We start from the raw sequence: 23,158 nt of genomic DNA on the forward strand, positions 1-23,158 counted from the left end.
GATGGAAACACCAAACAACACAGTTAGGCCTATCAGACTCTCATATATTTACAAGGTAGGCCTACACCAGTTATTTCTATGAATAGACTGACAGGCTACCAATGCATTTGGTTGTATAACTGAGATTTTAAACATTAATGAAGCAGCAGACATGTAGCTAAATATAGGCCTATAGCTAATGGCGTGATGACGTCACATTCTCTATAGACCCTTTCAGAGAGTATAAACAAAGACAGGTGTGGCTCATTAGAAAACGCTCTGGTACACTAAATGGAATGGAGCCTTAATTAGTATTCTTGGTAACACCTGTCTTTGTTTATACTCTCTGAAAGGGTCTATAGCTACCTTGTGGGATCAGACAGCACCTGCATGAAAATATTAAGCTCCGCCCACAGGTGACGGATGACAGGTAGCCTACAAACCTAGCTACCAATGCGCCCCCCCTCCACTAATATAAACAGATAAGAAGCACATGTGAACTCACTATTTATTTACTTGTTTATTTAACAGGGACAGTGCAGAGTTAGCTACTAGCTAAATTTCATCTGTAGTCCCTGACTAATGGGAGCACCTGGTCTTACCTGGGATGGCGCGGACCGGCCCGGTCCTGGTGGTCCACGGCTGAAGGCTGCACTCCCCACCCGGCCGGACCGTGGATCTAAAACCGCTCCAGCTTCACACAGACCCCAGGAGCGGCGAAAGGGCTCCAGCTTGACTCGGACCAGGGTTGTCTCCTCTCCAACCTGTGAGTAACTTGCTGCTAAGCTATGCTACATGCTACATGTCTGTTTTTAGCCTGCTGTTGCTAACGCTAGGCTATGCTATGCTAGCTTGCGCTGATTGTTTCTTGTTAACTCTGGTGGTGTTTAAAGGTTATTTTTACTCAGTTGTGTACTAGTCTGTGGTGATGGCCGTTATAAACATGTTTTGCATCCAGTGGTTGTCAGTTTTAGCATGCTATCTCTGTACAGTTGTTCATGTTTTTGCTAATTAGCCGGTGCTAACCGGCTAATTCTGCCCTTCATGTGGTGCTGCACAGGTGACACCCACCTGGTGTGTGAAGCTGAAGTGCCATGTGTACATTAATGTGTTAAATTTGAAGTTGAATTCCTGAGTGAAATAAGAAAACCTGCTTTCAGTGGTCTGCCTTATGAACTGTGCATAAATTAAATCACAAGTCATGCAGGCTATGCCAGAATACTTATAATTCAAAACTCACTGAGAAAAATGCTGCATTGCCATTAGCTGCATATGCATTGTGTTATTTATGCTTTGACATTTTATCCTGCTAATGAATCATGAATTTAAGGTTTGTGACCAGAAAGGCAATGAGATTTCCATGTTCAGAGTGTGGGAAATGAATCAAGGCACATGACTTAACAGGTGTGCTGGCACAGATGTTCACACCTGATAAGACAAACTGTTCTGTCTTGTCTGTAGTGGTTTGACTCTCCTTCCTCCTTAAAGGTAAATTCATGCAAAACCACTGATGTGCCTTCCCGTCGGGGGCAGTTTTTCGGCAAGCAGTCTCTGCGTTTGCCTCTAAAACAACTCTCGTATCGTTCCGTTATTACCTCATAGTGTGGTGAATGTGCAGGTCACAACTTGTCCACCAGAGTGTTTTGAAGTTGTTGGATTGTGTATTTGATGAGTTTGATGAGGGAAACCAAGAAATTCCATGAGCCTCCGTAGCGTAGCTCTGAGCAGCTCGCGGCTCTGCTCCGCCGTTCTAAAAATAGCTTGCACCGACAATTAAAAGTAACAAACCTATTCCTAACACGATAGGGATTATGGCAATGGGCCAATTTGCCAAAATGTTGAACTATCCCTTTAAGGCTTGTGGCCTTTATCAGAGTATCGATGTGTGAAGGGTCCAGGTTTCTAGTAGCTGGGAAAATGTCGACAATATGGTGTGAATGTTGCAGAGGGGAGCTGATTTTGAACCACAAGAAGTCGAAACAAACCTCCAGTGATACTGAAGATAAAGATAGTTTATTAGATTTTTGAACTGCATGACAAACAACCAAGCCAATTTTTTCGACCTGCCAGAAATCCATCTAATCATCTGACTGTCACCCATTGTTGATCAATGGGACGATTGCATACACCTCCAACAACAATAAATCCTGCAGAAATGGAGTTCTAAAATTTCATGAGTCTGGGTTTAAACCTGATTTAATGGCAGTCGGTCCAGTCCTTGTCAAAGTAATCGGCTAAAATCACACGTCAATGTCACATTGGCGCCTATAAGGAAAAGTCAGCATTTCTTTTAGATGACAGATTGTCATCTTAAATTTCATTTATGACTGATGCAGTGTCACATGATATAGGAGAACACACGCCTTCTTTTGTTTTAATTGCATTCTTGGCAAAGTCTTTCCTCAGCTTTCTGGATATGAACTCTTCTATGTTCCCTTCAATGTGATTTTGCTGCAAGTTTTCATTTAAATGCAGCTGGTTGTAGTTTGTACATGTTATAAGCTGCAATTCTTGGTCTCCACCACTAGTGGGCAGCCTTTGACAAAGCACTGAAGGAAACACCAGCTTCTGCCACACTAGACACTTTACATTCAAGGTGCATTTTTTCCCCCTACACAGTACCTGATGCTGCTGTCGTCCATGGCAACGTGTGAGCACAACAATAGAAAAGGCTTAAATACTCAGCACACACACGACAAACACCGAGAAGTAAATCGTCTCTAAGATGAAACCACCATAATACTGGTGACTGGTCATAGACGGTTAATATAATTACACTGAAATTTCCCTCTATTGAATTACGGCCCCTTAAAAACCCGACACCACCCAGGTCTCCAAAAGATTGATTTCTTTGCGCTGCAGCGTATCGACAACTCCGGTGTCGATAAGACATTAAAGAGGAGGTTCGGTTCTAAAAATGACCACTTGTCCAGCAGGTCTCTTCAGTGAGATGATATTGATCCTTCTCACGTCCTGCAAATGTCACCGCATCTCTATTTATCTGTTGCATGGTATCGACCGTCCTGTATGTCTTCATTTTCCTCAGTTTCTGTTAGCGAGTAAACCGCCTTTGCTTGTTTTTTGCTATAATCTTATTCCATCATTTTATATACCCGAGAACTCCCTGCTGAATTTCACCATCTCTCTTTTTTACTTAAAGTTTTTTTTTTCTTTTAACTTTCCTAAGAGATGCTGTTTTTTATTGTTTTAATTTAAACCATTGCAGCAGCATGTATGTTTTTTTGCTTGTTTGTGGATGAACTGTGTATGATTCAGACCGGTGCTGCTGTCAACCAGATGTGTGTCTTATACTTGCAGCCACAGCTTGTACCTGCACGTGGGGCAGGCGTACGTACATCTGTGCATGCATATACTATGATATATTCAGTGCAGCCCCTCCAGCGAACCCACTGCAGAGTTTGTGTCGCATGATGTTAGGGAGCTACAATTTCTTGGAGTGGGGGATTCTGCTTTTCTCTTCCTGTCGCAGTGTCAGTCAAGGTAAATGTATTCCTCCTCCTCCTCCTCCCCCCTTTTCTCCCCCCTCTCTCTCTCTCTTCCTCTCTTCCTCTCTCTGTCCACTGGCAGCTCCTCTTTGTATCCATCTATCTCTTCATCTTTTTCACCCATCTGCTTGTCTTTTTTCTTTTTTACTCCCCCTTTGTTCTTTCTCTCTCTCTGTCTCTGTTTTATTTTCCATAGCCCTATCCAAATCTTCTCTTTCAGGTTTATAAATAGAAGCTATACCCTTCTTCTTGTGCTGTCTGTCCCTCTCTCATTCTCTCCTTTGCCTCCTGTTTTTTCTCTCCGTCTCTGCAATCCAGCACTTAGCAGAGACTCTGCTGGAAGCTTCACTGCACTGTGTTTTCACCTCACCTCTCACTCTTAACTCCCTCACGTTGCACCTCCATCCCCTCCTTTTTCGTGTGTTACAATTTGAAGAACACGGTCTGTAAATAAACTGGAGAAATTGCAGCTTTAGTTTCCTCACTTTCCTCCTCATCCCTCCCCCAAAAAGAACACCCAAGAAAGAAAAACCTCCAAGCTCCCAATCTATGTAGTTTTCTCCCATCTCAGCATGTTGCTTCCTCCCTCTCCTTCCTCCCCCTCTCTTACATATTCTGTCGTCTTCCTCCAGATGCTCTCTGGTTTCTCAGAGGAGGGTATCAGTGCTCTCACCTCCTTTGGGGGATACGGTATAGCGCTAGTGAGCATTATTGATAGTCAGTGCGGATACTGTCGCGCTCTCTATGTTACTGATAACCTCGCTGTGCCCCCGGCAACAGGAGATGACGCCTCCTGGCTTTCCACTACGGGGGTAAAGAGGCATTCGTGTTGCACCATTAGCTCCTAATCACACACAGAGACTTTTATATTGATCCCAGTTTGGCTTTTTTGTTAATGGCAGTTCAGAGCATGTGACGGCAGGGTTTCTTGCTCAAGGGCACTATGGCAGAGAATGTGCCTACTCTATGCCTGCTATTTGAAACCATTGTTAGTGGTTATGTAAAAGTAATGGTGTACTGGAGACTCAATGATTTTTCCAGAAACAGCTGATGTGACATAACCTACATTACATCAACACCATTACTTGATCCATCCATTTCATTCGCTTGAATGAAAATCAATGCACTGCTAATGTACAGTACTTGTACATGTGGTCTCTATATGAAATTTAATAAACATCATTGGAATTTAGTTAAAGGGACGATGTGGAGTTTTGGAAAGCGAAGTGTTTTCACACTACATTTCCCATGAGCCGCTGCGCGCACGGTGAAATTCTTGGACCGGCGCAAGTAGGACGAAAGTGAAAACATTTGCCAAGAATGTTTTCATTAATCAAAGTTGGAGGTTCGAAGACGATCAGATACCGTCATAGTTACGACCGTAAACGATGCCAACTAGCGATCCGGCGGCGTTATTCCCATGACCTCTAAACAACAAAAATAACTCTAAAGACAAAACTATATATTTATCCAAAATGGACCCATTAACAAGTATGGGTAACGTAGATTCATCCACATTAATATGAGACTCTTTTATAACCAAAAGCAAACTCCTCAGGGTCTCTTTAAACTTGACATTCATTATTGTGTCGACTAACTCATTTGTAAGAACAGGTTAAAAAGAGTTAGTCAGTACTCATTTATTCTCAAACTTTGCTTTCAAATTAGCTCCACTTTCTTTTCTTTTTTTCTTTGTTTAATTATTCATACCTGTTGAATGATATCTTTACCTTTACCTATCTTTACCTCTTGAAACCCTACACCATTCCCAGACCGTTGCGATCCTCAAACAAAGGCCTGCTCCAGCTCCATGTCCCCCGCACTAGACTTATTACTAATCCGTGGCACCGAGGCTTTGGGATGCCCTGCAGAGCTGCTTCCTCCGTCATTTCATTTAAAAAGCAGCATTTTATTGAATTGTAACTATTTTATTGCTGATTGTTGTTCTGCTGTTCCTGGTTGTTGTTTTGTGTCCGTCATTGGGTTCTTAAATTTTTCACTGCTTGTGCACTTAACTTTGTACAGCACCTTGTGACTGTTGTCTGCGAAAGGTGCTATATTCTTCTTTTTCTCTATCAACATCGTAACTTTTATTTATTTATTTACTTATTTAATCTCCTTAGATTAGGATGCACTAGCCAGGATTTTGTAGGGTGGGGGGATGGGGTGGGTGGGTGAGGGGATTTGTATACTGTATGTGTTCTGTGAATAATCAAAAAGTATTATCTTTTTACATAACTGTCTTTCTGTACCATGTCAATCTCAATAAAAAGATAGTTGGAAAAAAGGGTTAGTCAGAGCAAATATGATGCTCTAGTGGTACGTTGCCTTGACTGGCTCCTTTTTACACCTCTGCTCTCAGAAATTGGTTGTTTTAAGATAATCATCAGTAGGCAGCATCTTCATATTTTATGTGTGAAGAAATTACATCAATTCTTTGATCTAAGAAATAGATCAAAACTGTTAATTTGGTCAAAACCTTGTCCAGTTAATGACCAATCATCTGGAAAACTGAAGATATTTTATTAGCCTCGGTCGTACCTTAGTAAACTATAGTCCCCATGGTTAATATTATAGCTTTTAGCACTATAGCAGTGTTATTTAATTGTGTAATGTCAGTATGCAGCCTCACTGTTCTACATTACACTAGCGTGGTTGTAGACTTGAATTATGCCAACCAGTGTCTACATGAAGCAGCAGCTTGAAGGTCTTGAAGAAGACCCAATCCTCATCTGATGGACTCTTCTTCTTCATTTTGGTCTCTTCGAATACCTTTTTTATTTCTATTCCAATCAAAAAGTCATCACTGCTACTTTAAATATTAAAATCCAGCACCAGAGGATTTTCCTGGGAAAGAATGACTTCCGTTGACATCAGCAGTCTCTGCCTCGTATAGAGACTGTCACCGCGCGCTGGAGTGACTGTGTGCCGCTGTGCGAACGTGAAACAAAACAATGCTGAGAAAGCCAAACCATCCCAGCGGAAAATGAAAAAAACACGCCGCTTCGGAAATGATTTTATTTTTAGCCAAGCAAATCATTGAAAAGCATTTTTCCCCCCATTCCTCCTCCTCCTCCTCCTCCATCTCCTCCTTCTTCCCCAGTGTTTCCTGTGGCTCTGCCGCCCAGACACATGCAGCTGATGAACGGCTCCAGCACTGCAGTGCTTCATTCACATGCAGCATTCAGTCAGAGAGCCGCTCTGCTTCCAGCTCCTGCCTGTTGCATGTTGTGTCTCTTTTCAATCTGTGTGTGCGCGACGTCCTTGGATAGAGGAAGTAAATCTCCATGTCCCCCTCTAAATTCTTTCACTGTAACATCTGTATCACACCCGTATCAGGTAATACCCTCTCATCTTTTCATGCATCACATGGCTGATGACTGGTGTGTGAGTGTGTGTTTTTATTTTTTTTCCCAGTGTAACCGAGACATGAAAGCGTGCGCGCCGCTCAGGCCAAAGTGGGATTTTCTTTAAATCATATTCCGCTTTAAACAGCTTAAACCGAGCACAGTGCTGCAGTTGACAGCAGCATTATCTGCTCTGTCCTCAGATGTGATCTGATCTCATGTGATGTGGTCTGATCTCATCTGCCCCCCCACCACCACCACCACCACCCCATCTTGGAATATTCTCCACATGTCTTAATAAAGACGGTGGCAGCTAAGGCACACAGCGCGTCTTGTCATGTGATGATATGAGACGTTTTGAGGTTAAAGATCATGAGGTTCAATAAACATGTGTAAATCCTTAAATTATGGACTCCAGAAATAGGTCTATGGAAAAAACAATGATTCTTTTGAGCTGCAGGATTTTTAAAGGAGCATCTCAGGTTCAGCCACGGGAAACACTGTTTTCTTTTCATTACTCCTTATCGTATCCAAACATAAATAAAGACAGACTTTAAGGTTTTTTGAATGTTTATTCAGTGTGATGTTTTTCTCTTTCCCCAAGCTATATACGTACCCTCTTTCCCCCCTTTTTCTTACGTAAGTACCACAAACGAAGATTACCTCTGACCTTTTTAAAAATAACACATGTATATATTGACAAAATATTCTCATGGGGAACATGGACCTCTCCTAAATCCTTGGATCTTTCTGTGTTTCAGCTTTGTGATGTACTGTAGGTGATCAATCAAGTTGAGCTGAGTGTAGTTACCAACTCACTTAAAAGGATCAGCTCATTAGCCCTTGAAATGTGAATTCAAAACCACTGCAGAAATCCCTGATCTCTGCTTTGAGACCGGCATCATCCTCAGCTTTCGGTGCAGGGGGCTTCTTTATCGACCTTTCGACGGAGGAATTGATAAGAGGGGAAATTGATCCTCCAGAAAAAGAATTGATCCTTAAAAAGGAAATAAAATTGATCTGCAAGAGGAAGAAGAGATTCTCATGGGAGGGGGACCTGCGATAAATAACTAATGAGACAGAGACACCGCCGGAGCAGTAAAATAAATCCAACGATGAAGATTTAAGATCTCTAATCACAATCCCATTTGAAGTTAATGGTGCACTGATTGTAACATATCTTGTCTGAATAGCACTTGACAACATGTCATGTTAAAAGCATCACAAAAGATGTAGAGAAATGAAGGTCACAGGGTTAAACAATCAGAATGAAATCATTTCATGCTTCTCCCATGTCCACAGAATAAGAATACCCTGTATTATACTTTTTTATGCTGTGAAATATCTACTATATATATGTGTAAATATTCTGTGGTAAAACTGTATGGATAACCAAGGAAAATCAGGAAATAAAGATGGTGGAAAATTAGGATGTTTTTTTGTACTTTTTTGCCAAGACAATATTTATGTTCATGATGAAGCGGTCCTCAGTATTGAATTATGAGTCAAGTCCAAGAAACTGCATTTAACATGCTGAAGTTCTTTCCTTTTTATTTTACATTGAGAAACTTTTTGCCAAAAAACTTCTGGCCAGTTTGTGGATAATTATTTTACTGGACAGAAAAAATGATAATGTTTTTTTTTTTTTTTTCAATTTCATCCTCCCACTGCTTTTCCGTGAGCAGTGTCTCATCCTGACATTGTTGGCCACATAAATATGCAGAGTGGATGACGAATGAAGTATTATTAGGAAAATGAATTTATTTCAAAGTTTAAATGCAGTCGAAAGGAAACTTTCTATACCCACTTTTTTTCTTCTTGTCTGCTCCTGTTTGGGATCATAGGAAATGGTGGATATCAATGTACCCACAATGTAACTTTCTGATCACTGGGGCATCAATGTTGTAGAAAACCCAAAGAAGAGCAGCCATCACCCTTAATATTGTGTTGTAGCCTATGTTGTATGCCCGAAACCTTGACTTGTTTTTATGCAACCATTCTTAATTTATTTTTTTAATCAAGTGTATTCATGTTATGTAAAATATTTTATTTATATGGCTTCATTTTATTTTCTTGTCCGTCTAAAAAAAGATGTTTAATTAATTAAAATGGTATCAAAGTATTTCAGAGCAGAGCCATGAAACATGCCAGAACTCGATGACCCCCGTCACTATCAGCCATGCATTCATTTCATGTCAAGGGAATATGCAAAGACATAATAGTGTCCTATTTACCCTGTGTATAATTGAGTGCTCCAAATTCCTAAATTCCAGCACTGTAATAAAGCAGCCATATTCTGTTAGTGTCATCCACAAGCCCGTTTGAACTGGAGCAGCACCCAGAGGGGACCAGATTGAAACTAGCTCCTCAGGGGGGGCGTGGGGGTTGGGAGGCCTCATGGCAATACTGACGTCCCCTGAGGGGTCCAGGTCAGAGAGATTCTCCTTCAAGCTATTGGAATTACTTTAGTCTTCCAGAAATGGATCATTTTTATTAATAAAAATGTGTTGGTCAGTTTAAGTGCAGATAAAATGAATAAAGCGAGGAAATGACAAAATGGACAAAAAGCGAAGCGGATAGAGTTGAAAGCGATATGCAGCAAATTTTATTTAGTGCAGAAAACACAATACAAGTAGTGTTCTTGTGCATTCTCACCTCAGCCACCATTTCTTAAAATCCAACAACACATTATAGATTTGAAATGTCAAAATACACAGAGGGAATTCATAGTCTAAAACACACAAATCTGGGTTTCACATGCCTTCACATCAGAAACACAACAAAAACAAGTCGGAGGAGTTCACACCAACGCAGGTATCCACATAAAAGTATAGAAACATAATTCAGTAAACAAGTAAACAAACAAAGCATCAATCGTTAATGGTAGAGGAAGTGACGAGGCGATTTTAAAAAGATTGGTGGATCGTGAGATGGGGCCCTGTAGAGCTTCCTGATTGGCAGATGCCTCCCTGAAAGGACAGTGGTCACTGATTGGCCACGCTGTGAAGGGTAAGCCTCGACGCCACGATGTGAACATACAATCGTCTCAAAAACACAAACTAAAAAAATCCTACTTCACATGTCTTCTGGTTGTGATGATCGCGGACGAAACTACCTACCACTCACTGAAAACATGCTTTTCTCAGTTGTACTGTAGCGTAGGTCTTTGTAGTGGGATGCATCGGATTGGATTTTCTTCTTCTGGGTTGTTTCGACTGTCGCTCTAACAGCACTACGGACAACATAAAGAAGGGATTTACAAGGACAGATTATCTAAATATACATGTTTTTGTTCTTTAAAGTATGGCTTTGATGTCGTTTCTAGGCTGTAAAGCTGGGCCCAAATATCCACTGTTGGCATACCGCACCAATTACTTTCACTATCGAAGTACAATATATTCTTGTCAAGCATAATAAGAAGTGGATGTAGATAAACATATACAAGCAGAGGAGAATATTAAGTTCGCAAGCATGGATTTAGGGAGACGCTGTACAGACACTGTGGTGTATAAATGGTATGTACAAAAAGCCCTGGATGCTGTTCGCCAAGCTCTTGTCTGCCGTGACGTCAAGAAGGTTCTCTAAAGGAGGACGTGGGGACTTCACTTAAGCCATCTTGGACCAAAGTATACACAGCTTTGCCCCATTCATGATCACAGCAGTGAGACGAGCTTTCTATTCCGCCACCTTCCATCCTTTTTTTTGTTCCCCCTCCCTTCATTCACAGCGAGCGTGCTGCGCTCGCCGAAAAAAAAAACACAACCCGCATTTGGTTGCCTTCGGGGAAAGTGAAATGAGGTCAGGCTAACAAAGCAAAGCGAAAACACAGCATCGACAAAGAAAGAAAGAAAGAAAGAAAAGACAAAACAAGAAAGACCAGTGTCTTTATATTCTATAATGTGTGCAGTGTGTTACTAGGAGGGAAGGGGTTGGGGGGCTAAATTTAGCCCAAACTCTCAATCAGATATTTAAAAAAAATATGACTTAAGATTCAATTAGATGCCTGTGACAGATCTAACCTGAAATATCTGGTTGATGCTTGTAGCCACGCGTTGAACAACATGCTGAAGTGGCAGCGTCCGTAACGGTCATGTGCTAAACTGTAGCTGAGTACGCAAAGTGCTTCCACACTAATGGCTTATATTGGATCGGTAAAGGTATTGGCTGTCGTGATACGGCAAAGAAAGAAGTGATATCCCTGCTTTTGTGAATAAAAAAAAGTCATATGGATGGAGTTACAGGAAATTTAAAGTGGACTTTAGGGTTTACATGCAACTCATGAGTGGTGGTAGGGAACTGCAGCTTCAATGGCTTTATTGAGTTTCCACCTCCTGCTGAATTTATATCAAAACTCCTTCCTCCCCTTTGACTCTGAAACAACATTTAGAGTTGAATCAGAGACATGTTGTTGGACGGCTTCAGTGACTCCTGCGATGATCAAACCCGTGACCTTTTCAGCATGGAGGTCACCTCTATCCCAACCGGCCCTGAATGATCTCACAGCCTCAAATCCACGAGGCTTATCACAAGTCACACTTCACATTGAAATGACCAGCTCGGAGTTACTTTCTTGCGTCGTGTCTGTTGCCAGGCAACATTAAGCCTCTTATAGATGAGTCTGACAGGTAGCTATTTACAGCCTCCAGACAGAGACTCTGTTTTCAATTAGGTGGATGCGGCTCCTGAGCTGGATCTACATTGATAATTCATAATCTCTCGTCTTAATGTACAGTGCATGAATCACCAGAGATGTTTCACGTGGTCGTAAAGTCCAGGTCAAACCATCACCGATTGACTTGATCTTGATTTTATCCTCTCATCTATCTCTATTCTTTATAAATGGTTCAAATACGTAACATTTGGACAAACCAGGATACAGTAATGTAAAAAAAAAAAAGCTTCTCTGCATTTTAAACCACTGAAAACCTGGACGTATGTATCGCATATTTTCCATAAAAAGTCTAAACATTGAAGAATCTGAAGCAAAAACCCTTTGCAATATGAATAATCAGGTTATCTGAAGTTTTTAGGGTGTTTCTAATTGGTCAAATCAAGGTTTTATTAGCCAACCATAACAAAGAGTTTTCAAGCTTAGCTCTTTAATTAAAAATCCCATCACTCATAGTAAGACTCTACCTGAGGAACTGGGTCTAGGTGCTTGAATTAATCAGAAGTGTTGGTTTGGCCAAATTCAGAGGCTGAACATCTGGTTATATAAAGGAGGCAGGTGCAGACACACAAACAAGAGCTCATCTGCTGTTTTCTAATGTGTTTATCCTTAAAACTCGCAGCGCATCTGCTCCAAATAACCCAACACACTTTTAAAGAGTTGATACACAACCTGTGCTTTTTACTTAGATGTGCCTGTTGAAAAATGCCTGCCAAATCAAATCCAACCAAATCCGCATTACCAAAGTGTACGTCAGGTAATTATTTGAAAACCATGTCAAATCCAGTTAGGGGAGAGAAAGGGGCGTTTGATATCAAACTCAGGTGATGTCGCTGTGCGCGGCGAGGGAGGGAGGAAACGGAGAGCGGGCGGCGATGACGGCTTTGTGCTGGTTGCACTTTTTTTTTTTTCCTTTTTCTTTTGCAACCACTTCCTGTTCTCGAAATAGAAAAGAGGTTACATTCCAATAATAATTCTAGTAATTAGTGAGATTATTATTATTAAAGCAGTGGAGAGTAAGTCTGGCTTTTAGAAGCAGTTCAGTGTGCTACATACGTACATTGAGGCTGGGGAGGGGACATGGATGAAGCAGGTGTGTGTGTGTGTGTGTCTGTGTGTGTGTACAGTATATATATGTATTTCCACAATGTGCTTCTCTGACAAACAAGTGCGTTGCTGTTGTTGCGTCTCAGTCAGTGTCTTTCTTTCCGTCTCCGTCCAGCAGCTGCAGTGTGTCTCTCTGTCTGATCTAAAGGTGACAGGGCTCAGGTTCATGTTTGGCATCTGCTCAGAATCATTATCAAGTGTTTATTTAAGGATGCGGGGCTTCGAGTTACCTACTGGGGCTCTGAGTAACCCGACCCCCAGCGGGGCCCTGAGCTCCCAGCTACAGACGGACGGCGTTTAAATGCTGTAAAAGTGACTTACGCTGCAGAAGCAACGTGATGCCTGTTGTATAGATTAGCAAACATCTTTCTATATCGGTGTCTTGTGGCCTTTGCCCAGCTGGGTAAAGATAGTAAAGAGGTGCAGAGGCCTTGAGCTCCAGCACAACAACAAAGCACGGTGTCAAATTTGTGTCATGTTATGAGCCTCTCACCTAAAGCCTATATTGTTTTCTACAGAAATAATATAGATTAGACAGAGGAAATACAATCTAAACCTTTATAATTATTATTTGATTGAATCTCAGTTTTGCTCAGATATTAGCTCTTAATTTGTCTACAAACAAAAAGTCGATCAGAACCACCTGACCACGTGAAGCTTATTGACAGTCGTCAGGTCATCCACACAAACACCACTGAGAAATCAGACGCCTGCTTCAGTCGAAACTCTCTACACACCTTAGTGGCAAATCTTCCACAGTTGGCATAGAAACAGCATAAATACCTGCGAGAGAGTGAAGCCTGACTGGCGTTTAACTAGTAACTGGTTGAACGGGGCTTAGCGCAACAGTGAGACACCAGATTCAGGACAATCCAGATTTCCTTTTCTCACAAGATTTATCTGGCACAGGAGGAAAGAAGGAAGACAGAAAAGCATCAGGTTACGCTGCCAGACCTCTGCTCCCGTGCCACTGTTGGTTTAATCAGATTAAAACCAACAGTGAGAATTATTTATCACGCGTCTTGTCCTTGGACAGCAGCAGCCACTGAGGCCCATTCAGATCTAATGACACGACGCAGTTCATTTAGAGCCACTGAATTGTTGTTTTTAAGTGGGGGATGAATATTCAAGTGAATTTCCATCAGGTCATCCAGCGCCGGCTTTGTCGTCATTTAACGGCATCAGGTATCAGCGAAGCGAGCGTGAAAAGATCCGGACACAGTGGTGGTAGTAGTAGTAGTAGACGGCCGCTAATGTGTCGATCATCGGTCGTAACGCGCCACAGAGGTGTCGGCCGCCCCGCTCCCTCCATCACATATTGATCTCGCCTGCAGCAAATTGCCTCTGACTGTGCAAGTTAGCAGCCAGTTTCCATGACCACCACCACCTCCGTCACCTGCGAGATCAGGCCAGGCAGAGGCGAGGCGATCCAATGTCTGGTCTACTCCGCACGGAGGCGAAGGCGACACAGAGGTGATTTTACACCCGAGACAGTCGCCGGGGTGTACTTTTCATCCTCGGCAGAGAAAGACACGGAGGATAAAAGAAAGCTCGCGACGGACGGAGGCGGAAAGAAAGGAACCCTGGAAACTAGAGAGTGTGCTTCTGTTCTTTTTTTTTTTTTTTGTGCGTTCCTGTATCATTGCCGTTGAAGGACGTGTGCTTGTTCTGTCAGTCAGCAGAGAGGAAGGAGGCCTCTGTCTGGTCCTGAAGCACCACCTCTATCTATCTGCCCTGTGTGCTCGGGTGGTGTTGTATCTGCAGGACAAGGGCGGGGCGGGGGGGTCGGGGGTCAAGGGGTCGCATGTTTGTTTGTGGAGCGTCAGGTTGGGGGGGGGACACACGGGTGATATGTGGGGATATTTGCAAAGGTAAATGTGGTGACGGGAGGTTACAGTATTTTGTCATGCTAGATTATAAATTCCAAATCTCCATTGTTTTTTATTTTTTGTCATCTTTTTCGTCTTTCTTGCCCCTTGACTTCCTTCCATCCTTTACCAGTCGATCTCTCATGCAAAAAGGCGTTTCATGACACTTTGCATAATATGACAATAAAACCTGAACTCTGTCACCCCCCCCCCCCCCCCCCCTCCCCCAAAACCACTCATCTCAATCATTTACTGTATTTCTGTACATCTGCGGAAATTTTTTTTGTTCTTTTTTTATGTTTTTTTTTGTTTTTCCTCATATCATTTACTCTCATCAGTCAGTCACTCTACTTCTTTTTCTTCTGGAAACGTCTGAACTGGTTCTGGATGGCGAGCGCTGCCTTCTCCGTCTCTGGCGCCTCCAGGTCGATGTCGACCTCCTCCTCCTGTTCTTGAGGCTTCGCTGCCGTTGCCTTCTCTGGAGGGGAAACAGGGGCAAAGGGCTCAATGTTAATACGGAGCAGGAAATGTCAGTGTGTCGGTCAATCTGTCAATATTTCAATGCAAAAGCAGCGCTTCAATTATCTCCTTGACTAAACCTGAGTGATTTCAGATTAAAACCCCCCAAAATAAAGCAGTTGTTATTGCAGCTTCAGCAGTTTGGAACCAATCAAGTCTTAAAAAAAACAAAAAAACACCCAACTTTCGATTTGCGATGAGAAATGTAAAGAAATTAAACCCAAGACAAAGACGATAGAAAAGCTACAAACCAGAAATGTAAGTGACAGAAACAACTCTGTGTTTGGTGGAGCTTTAAAAAAAAAAAAAAAAACACTTTGCATGTTGGTGTAGTAACTCCTGCAGAGAGTTGTGTGAATGCATAAACAGCACAAACATCATGTAGATGAGCACAGTCATGCGGAAACGCCTCTTCAAATCCTGTGCTAAGCAACATTTGTGGATATTGTGAGACGTTTCAGTTGGCTTGTGCTCAATTTAAAAGGAAAAAAAAGAAAGAAAGTGGGAACTAATTTCTCCGGTGGTTGGGCTCATTAATAGTTAGTAGCTATTATATTTTGGGACTGAAGCACCAGGTAGTTTTGAGTGAAATTAAATGGTTCTACTCCAATATAGTTCTTAGGGATGAAAAATGCTCCTCCACTTAGAAATGTCATATTTTAAGTCGGAAAAAAAATTGCCAAAATTGAGTCTGTCTACACATCAGATAGATTCTTTGTGTAAGATTTTCAACAGCTACACTGTAAAACCCCATAAGCTAAGTTAAAACTGCATGTTTCCCTTTTTAACTGAACTTGAGCAATAATTTAACACTTTACATTTTGGCCGTAAATTATAATTGTCACACAAAATCAACTGTGTTGCTCAGAGAACATGAGAAAACAGGTTCAGTCAACTCAAGTCAAGACATGTATTTAAAAAGTAAATAACTTTTGAGTCACAGTGACATCATTAGTCTAATTTTGTTCTTCCATCTACATTTTCTCAGTTTGAAGACTCAGTAATAAAGTCCATACAGTTTCCATTAATGCAGAAATGTTCCAACAGAGAGAAAAAAATGTTAGTGGAGCACGTACACAGAAAACATTCATAAAACTGGCTGATAAGAAATGTCAGTGTGTTTGAACTGGACCGAGACTGTGACTGTACATCATAGGAATAGTATCTATACCTATACCTTCGCCTGCTCTATCTGTGTGCCTATGAATCAGAGCACGGTGAAGAGCCTGGGGCCATCTACACCTCTACTGTACATCGTCTCCAACCACATACAGCTCTTTGCCTCGGGGCTAGAATGGAAAAACCTCGGCGTATGATGTATTTTAGGGAGAGGGAGGAACGAGACACATTTGATGTAGTTGGAAATTGCATTATTATGAAAAAACACAAAAGATATTAAGAACGATGATCAAGAGACGTGGACGGCGGAGGTGTAAAGTGCACATGACTCGCAAAACATCACACAGTTCCTGGCCGTTGAGTGATTGAGCGTTGGCTGCTGCTGCTTTTGATAAATGTGAAATTCTGCAGTGCTGGAATTGGTTATTGATGAGCAACGTTGCACTAAAGTTAAGCCGCCCGGAGCCAACTTTTCTTGGCTGACACACTGGTGATCCCTGCCAAAAATTCTACTTTGTCTTTGTTGCTTAGCTCATGGAAAAATCAGGGGGGCTGACCTCCATAAAGCAGAATGTCAAGTTTCTTGTATTGTGGACGCTCAAAAGAGGGAGAGTAGACAGAGACGAAAAGACAGACATAAACAGACGGAGAAAAAAAGGAGCTGTGGAGCGGTTGACTTTCAGACACTTTTGGCCACTTTGGCACTAGATTTACAACGTTTGATTCCCCCCCGGCAAGACTCTCTCTCTGGACTGACCGGCAACAAATGTGGCTATTTACAGCCTCAATTTGTAGAGTGAAAAACGAAAAGCGAAACACAGCACCTCACTCAACATTTCAGCTCTTTTTTTTTTTTTTCTTTTTTTTTTACATAATTTAAAAAACTAAAAACAAACTTTATTCTCTGTCTATGCCAATGACTCAGCTGGAGCTGGGGGTGCAATGTGAGTTTGAGAAAAGAAGAGACAAGAACAAATAAACCCTGGAGACTCCCAGAACCTCTCATGTCAATATGAACTCAAAGAACTTTGCTCTTGAAGAATAAAATCGTTAGAGTTGTGTCTGAAAAGATGCCAAATATTGCAACAAAGCTGCTAAGTCGGCCGCAGCGACAGTGATCTCAGTGCTTGCCAATATTAGCAGCACTTCAAACAACCGAAAGATACTTTACTACAGCGAATAGTTTGCATCACATCATGCAAACAAGGGGAAATTAGCGTTCAAATTTAGCTCGTGCTTCAGTCCAGGACCAATGATTGCCACCACAGCAAGCTGGACATCATTACAGGAGAATATAAAGAGAGAGACGTACCTTTGTTGTCAGCTGCAGTCGTCTGGCTGCTGTTGGCAGAGTTGGTGGATGTCAGCTGCAGAGAAGAGAGAGAAACGCTTTGAGCAACACGTTCTGTAGCTGTAAACATTACACCGCTCCATTACTGCAATGCTGCTGGATCTGTTCAGAAACTACACTGTACAATTTGTCTCTGGGCTGTGTAGTGTACACACACGTATAGAAATAGATTGTATAAAAGTATTAAATATCATGATATGAACATGCCACTGTAACAAAAACCTGAACTCACATAGAAACATAGAAATGAAAGGCTATGAGTATCCAAGTACCCGATGTTGAAAAACCTGGATAGAAATGTACCAAATGTAGATATTAGTGAATCAGAGTATGAAAAACCCAGGATAATAATGTCTCAAATGATTTTTTAAAGTAGATTATTAATGGATCAGAATGAAAAACTAAGATAACATACCAATGTATTAAAATACTGGCAAATTGTCAAAAATGTAGATATTAATGGACCAGAGGATGGAAATCTAGATATAAACATACCAACGTATCAAACACCAGGATAATAATGTTCCAAAGAATCTAAAAACATAGATATATTTTTATATTGAGCATTTTCTTGATATAACTGCAAAGTCATGCCATTTCCTGACTGCCAAATTACAATATCTTCTGTCGTAAGTGAATTATCCAAGAGTCCTGATATTATTAATAACTACTGCAGCTCCCCCACAAACTGTGGATGGATCTGTACCTCATTCTGTTTGTGTTACATGCAGGACCCTGCCAAACAGTACAGTCTGAGAGACTCATGCTTTGCTCTAACGCTTCCTGGCAGCGTGGACGAGAAGCAGAAGAGTGTATGGTGTCTTCTTGGAACCGTTCAAATGACTGTGAGGGACTAAAAATGACACATCGCCTGTGAAGAGAGAGCTGAATGAGAGGAAGCTGAATGAGTGCGAGCGTAAGCTGGGCTCTCCTACGTCTTGTCGAATGCCAAAATTTGTCTTGGGTTCACATTGAGAGAGAGGAAAACAGCATAAGGCAGAGATGAACTATGGCTAACATCACCAGCAACTCCAGATGACAAGTAATCTAATTTTATGATCTTTCATCTCTCCATCTCTTTCTGTTTTTCTGCCTCACTGAAATCCAATTTGCTTTCCAGCCATCCATCCTCCGCTCTCCTTGAGGATCTCTGTTTGTCACTCTCTTGGCTAGTTAGACCTCCTTAACTTAAGTGCTGTAGTCTCCAGAATATGCTATATTAGTTTATGCTAATCTTCAATTTAATGGCTGTTTTTGCTCATTCTTACTTTAGCTACATGTGTCAGGTTTTACATTGAAAAGGAAATTCTGTCCAAAGGCCGTATGGTCATCCAAATGGTAGGGAGTCCAGCTTCACCTCATAGCTATATGTTTTAGCGTCTTTCAGCTCATTGTTTTGGTCTTCATAGCCCACAACGTATTTCTCAGTCTTGGTAACGTAACTTCCTGCAGCAACAGGCAGATGTTTTCATAAAAAGAATAGAAAATGTATAAGTAAAATTCCCTTACAAACGGATGACAGAAAAAGTTAGCAACTAGCTAGTTCTGATCTACCATCATCAGTGGATGTTGTAGCTACAGCTTGTTCTGCTGGCCCCAGGTGGCCTGAAATATTAAGCGTTAATGCTTAAAGGGATAGTTCAATATTTTGCCAAATTGGCCCATTGCCATAATACCTATAGTTTTAGGAATAGGTTTGTTACTTTTAATTGTCGGTGCAAGCTATTTTTAGAACGGCGGAGCAGAGCAGTGAGCTGCTCAGAGCTACGCTACGGAGGCTAATGGGATTTCTTGGTTTCCCTCACTTAAACTCATCAAATACACAATCCAACAACTCCAAAACGCTCTCGTGGACAAGTTGTGACCTGCACATTCACCACGCTATGAGATAATAATGGAACATTACGAGACATAGTTTGTTTTAGAGGTAAATTCAGGCAAAACCGCTGATGCGCGTTTCCATTGGGGGCAGTTTTTCGGCAAGCAGTCTCTGCATTTGCCTCGAAAACAACTCGAGTTGGGAGATTTAGAGCCACTGCCACAAAATACAGGAGAACATCCAGAAAAGTCTGGTATTTCTGTTTATTTTCTTGCAAACAAGAAACCAACCGAGTGTGTCCAGACTTCTACGACTCTTTAGCCTCAGCTCTATCAGCGTTTTTGATCTGTAGATAATGTGAATCCCAGTTCACGCTCTCCTCCGCTGCGGTTTTGGTTTGTTTTGCTGTTAACTCGGCGTCTTCTTCTCCTTCTTCTTCGGTTCACTCGTTTCCCTTGTTAAAATGTTATTTTTACCCACACAGCCATTAGCTGTGAAACTTCTAACAGCTTCTCTTCTCTTTTTATTCAACTCCAAGCTTTACTTTCCCTTCTGCCACCACACAATTAGTGTTACTCATGTGGACATGTGAGTCGGAGATACAGGAGAGAAAAGAGAGGGGGAGAGAGAAAAAGAGAGAGAGAAGAAAACTGACATAGAGGAACATGGACAGAGAGGGAAAGAGGGGTTGTTGGGGGGTTTAGACAGATTCTGCGATTATGCAATATCGTGTCAGACTCAGGAGGAGAAAAAAAAAGAAGTCGGCGCGTGTCCAAGTGTGTGTTTCCATGCGTATTCATGTGAGTGTGAGCTTAAGTGTGTGTGTGTGTGTGTATCCCTGCTTAACTCTGTCCTTATTGCACTTTATGATCCATGCAGCAAATGGACCATGCATAACACAATCTCCAGCAGAGCATGAATGAGTTGGTGAAGAGAGGCCTGTCACTCCAGCCCTGCCAATAACTCAGAGCCTTTACTGTGCGTGACACTGTGTGTTTGTGCGTGCCTGTGTGTGTTTGTGTACCTATGTCTGCAAGCATGGGTGAGTGCATGTGTATGCTGATGTGCTGATTTGTGTGGGAGGTTTTCTCCGCTCATAGAGTGTGTGGGCATGATGTGTGTGATTTATGTGTGTGTGTGCACACGTGCAAAAGGGACCCATCGGGTCTACAGCCAATCCCGGGCCCCGGTTCAAAGCCAGACAGGGAAGAGACGATGGTTCAGAGACTGCAAGGGTATAGAGTATGTGTCTGGTCGCAAGACAGGGAGGGGGAGAAACAATGGGGGTAAGAGATATCAAGAGAGAGGAAGAGGACAAAGAAGATGCGAGGGGATGGAGAGACGAAGAGCTAGGAGAGAAGAAATTCAAATGACAGGCAAGGAGACGGAGGTAGAGACACGTCGTTACAGAGTAGGACGGAAAAAAAAACAAAGAGCACAAAGGCTGAGCGTTGATGGAAGCTTTTATACCACAACCAAAACTTCACACGGTTCAAGTTTTGATTCACAGCGACGCTTAACAAACAAGTTTGAGGTTGTTGACTGTGAAGGCTTCACTAGGCGACACTAAGAGATGTAATAGTGAGAGAAGTACAAATGTTGTACATAACGTTAGCATTTAAGTGAGTTAGCAAGAACAACACCAACAGAGTCCCGAGAATGTGACATGTCAAAGTGTTTTCAGTGGAAAAGGACCATGATGACTGTTATCATCACTGTCACTAAAACAACAATATAGAGACTTTAATTTTAATGTCTTATACAGTAGTTGCAATTGGCGGTGGTTGGCGGTGGTTTTGGAGAGAAAGAAGCTAGCATCTTTATTTGATTCAATTTTATTTGTACAGTGCCAAAATGGTAATATCTGAAGCCAGGCACTTTACAGGGTGAGGTTAAGACCTCAGTTTATTAATTAAACCAACAGCTCCTACAAATAGTGAACATTTGGTGGTTTATATTTTGATGTTGGAAAGAAGAGGAAACACAAAGTGGTAGCTAATGGTTAGCTAGATACTTCTAGAGTCCTATCTTCTGTATTATGACTCTGGTGCTGTACACATGACATTGAATTGAATATAGATGCTTTGCTTCTTTCTCTTCAAACCATCTTTAGCCAACCACAACTATGCTGCAATAAGAGAAAAGTCTCTATTTTTAGCTAAGGCAGCTACAGTGTAGCAATGTTAGCATTAGCGTTAATCAATCACACAGCGACATATAGTACTATTAAGGACAAATATTACACCTTTTTTAAAACCATGATGCTATCAATAATAAAACTATCTAACAAAGAAAAGCTGCATGTAATAGGCTAAATGGTGAATTATATTAGGACTAGCATGATTAATAAGGAGTTATCGGCCAAGGAAGTTGTTATATAGCCTATTAAGATTAGATTTGTTATTATAGGATAGCATCTTATTTAAAACTGCACAACCACAACTATGTCCTTTGTTTTCAACTTATAGAAAATAGCTTCTTTCAATTCGTTTGAATAATAAACAGTTTTCCTCAAATGATTCAGCTCTACTGGAGGAAGATGGCGAGAGAAAGAGGCGCACTCTTCTTCTGCACTGCTGCAATCATGGTGAAACATCAAGGCGACGCACTACAAAAGAGAAAATGAATAACAAAGGTGCAACAGAGACAGAGAGAGAGCGAGAGAGAGACACCAAGAAGAAAGGGGCTAAAACAAAAGAGAGATGGTGAGACACGCCGAGGGAGAAGGAGAGAAGGACTGCAGAGATGAGTGAGTGTGTCTGCAGCAAGAGGGAGAAACACTGCAGAGAGAAAGAGGGAGGCTGTATGTTCAGCATTAGCACACATCACACAGCGAGAAGTGCCGAAGCTTTAAAAACGAGGGGATCCATTCTGCACAGTGGGTTCCATAAGCTAAACCGTGGAAAATTCGGAAACGTAAATTTGGCCTCTGCAAACATGAGGATGAGGAAAAATTATAACTCTGAAGTAAAAGGTCCCAAAGAGAGGACAGAGAGAGAGGAAAAATGCCTAAAGACGACTGACAGTTTAGAGGATGTTTCTCAGCCATCACGGTTATCAGAGCACATTTCCGTCTCGGCTCTCTCTCCTCTAATTCCCTCCTTCAGTCTTTTTTCTTTATAGTGTCCGTAAAGCGTTTCGTGTTCATTCAGAAGAGACGTAGAAGAAAAAAGGTGGTGAGTGAGCATATCGGTGGCAGTGTGATAGGCCTGGATGACATGTGAGTGAAGAGCCAATAAGAGATAGGGAGAGGATTAGAAAGAGGGACAATGTAGAGACACTTGAACAGAGGAAGAGAGAGTAGGAAAGATAAGGGAAAGAAGAGAAGTGGTGATAGTGTAGAGGAGGAGTCCAACATCCTCACTGTGATGTGACCTTGGCTTGACCCTGACTTTGCTTCATCACATGGAGCTTTCATTGTATTATGTGCTGCAGATATTTTACCAAAAATTTGTTAACACCTGCAGTTGAGTTAGTTTTTTATTGTGTTAAATGTTTTATCCTCTCCTGCTACAAAATGATTTTCATCCTGTGGGATGGTTAGTTTAGAAAGTCTCTGCATTACTCACACTAAACTATGTCTACTATGTAAACGTATGAGATGACTTAAATCCTTCGTCCGCATGGCATCAATCACTTTAGCGACCAAGCTTTTCCAACTAATCAATTATTTTTTGGTTTGGGTTGGGCTGGATGTTTTGTGGCCAATCTAACTCTTCACTGATTTATGACCCTTTTCCACTAGTGCTACTCAGCCTGACTTGTTTTTTCCTTTTCCACTATAGTACCTGGTACTTTTTTTAGGTAACGCCTCAGTTGAGGTTCTAAGCGAGCTGAGAAACGTCACGTCAACTGACAGCCGTCTGACACTAGC

General features: G+C 41.7%; 1 long non-coding RNA gene across 1 annotated transcript; it reads right to left on the reverse strand.

The window, feature by feature from the left end:
• Positions 1-9,409: 9,409 nt before the first annotated feature.
• Positions 9,410-14,808, reverse strand: LOC146968979 (uncharacterized). The gene is made up of 2 exons (XR_015034183.1): positions 13,299-14,808; positions 9,410-13,223 (listed from the first exon to the last, which is right to left on the reverse strand). It is a non-coding gene; the product is annotated as an uncharacterized LOC146968979 (long non-coding RNA).
• Between the last annotated feature and the right edge of the window lie 8,350 nt (positions 14,809-23,158).

The sequence above is a fragment of the Trachurus japonicus genome, chromosome 18 (assembly GCF_045865225.1).
Source record: "Trachurus japonicus isolate A0001 chromosome 18, Traja_1.0".
In the NCBI taxonomy this organism is placed as follows: domain Eukaryota; kingdom Metazoa; phylum Chordata; class Actinopteri; order Carangiformes; family Carangidae; genus Trachurus; species Trachurus japonicus.